Raw genomic sequence first — 1,529 nt, 5'->3', positions numbered from 1 at the left:
AAGAAAATAGAAGAGTTGTAACAACATACTGTAATAAAATTTATGTGAATGTGATACCATGACAGTACATCTGATAAAGCAGCCGGCTGCCAAGTGAGTAATCAGCATCAATAAACTGGACCACGGGATGATTCCCGTCCCTGGCAGGACGAAATGGGATGGCTTGAGATTTCATGATGCTACGTAGAGTGGCGCGCAATTTAAAACCTGTGGATTGTTTATTTCTGGAATTTTCCATTTAATATATTTCAGACAGCAGTTGACCATGGGTAACTGAAATCTCAGAAAGTGAAAGTGCTAAGAGGGTACTACTGTATATGTTCCTTTTACAAACTGTTTCTTCCATACCTTTTTCCCCCCTCCTTTCTTAAATGTTAATATTTATCTGTAATACTAATTTTAGTTCACAATACATGAAGGCCCAGTGGTAAGGTGACTTGTCCAAGTTCATTCGGCAGGTCCTAAGCAGGTCCTGGTGTTTCTCCTGATTTTCCTGATGCCCAAGAGGCTATCTGACTCAGTGTCTCATGTTCTCACTAATCAAGATGCCAGTGGTTTATCTTTACTCACTGGAGGGCTTGGGCCTGTGATGAGGAACAGCAGCAGTTTTTTTTCCTTGAGATCTAGGTCTCTTCAGAGACAATTTCTGCTTTTGCTTATTGGGTCTCATCACAGGAAAAGTGACAGTTCTTTAAGTATATGAATTATTAACCTAAAAATAATATTGCATGTTTCCACATATTCATTTAACATTACTAGGAACAAAATGCCCTTTTCTCTCATAAACACAATTTTTTTTAAAGGTTCTAATGTGTTTTTATTGATTAGAATTGTAGTTGTAATCCTTCCATCATACATATAATATGCAGTAAGAATCAAATATCTGATACTAAAATAACTTACTGATAAATTCTAATACTGAACACAGAATAGTTCTATCTCTACTAACAATAAGAAACAAAACCACTTAGTTTATCTTGGAAATTTTAAATTCTGGCCATTATTTTACAAGTTAGGAATCTGAGTAATCCAACTTTGAGATGACTTTCTCATTGTAGAAGTTTGCTCTGTCGACGTACGTTAGTTTTGGGATTCCCTCTTTTTCAAACCATCCCTGCATATGACGCACTTTGGAGATGGGACCTTGAAATTGCCCTCATACTGTGCCCTGGTTGGTGTCCTGGACCCAGCCTCCAAATTCCAGCTTTTGCCCCTCAGCCTGAGTATATTTGCGGAAAAACACCCCGTGTGCCTTCCCCCCAGTTTCATAACCCACTGATATCAGGGTGTCCCCTTCTCCCATGCTCATGCTCAAACCCTCCTCGTCCTCCTCTCACGCGGCGGGAACTACCCAGGCGACCAACACGCCAACGGTTCCCCCAGCCGAGTAACCGACGCGCCCGGAAGCCTAGACAATTCTTGAAAATACTTTTAACATCCTCCCCGTCCCTTGCCCCACCCTCAATCCCACTTTGGCATAAGCAAGATATACCTTATTATGCTAGAATTATTTACAGCCTAGTAATAAT

General features: G+C 40.4%; 1 pseudogene; it reads right to left on the bottom strand.

The window, feature by feature from the left end:
- Positions 1–1,000: 1,000 nt before the first annotated feature.
- LOC118902667 lies at positions 1,001–1,309 on the bottom strand (annotated as a pseudogene).
- Positions 1,310–1,529: the final 220 nt, after the last annotated feature.

Source organism: Balaenoptera musculus, chromosome 10, assembly GCF_009873245.2.
Source record: "Balaenoptera musculus isolate JJ_BM4_2016_0621 chromosome 10, mBalMus1.pri.v3, whole genome shotgun sequence".
Classification (NCBI taxonomy): domain Eukaryota; kingdom Metazoa; phylum Chordata; class Mammalia; order Artiodactyla; family Balaenopteridae; genus Balaenoptera; species Balaenoptera musculus.
Note: the sequence above shows the minus strand (reverse complement) of the source record. Positions and strands in the feature narration are given on the sequence as shown.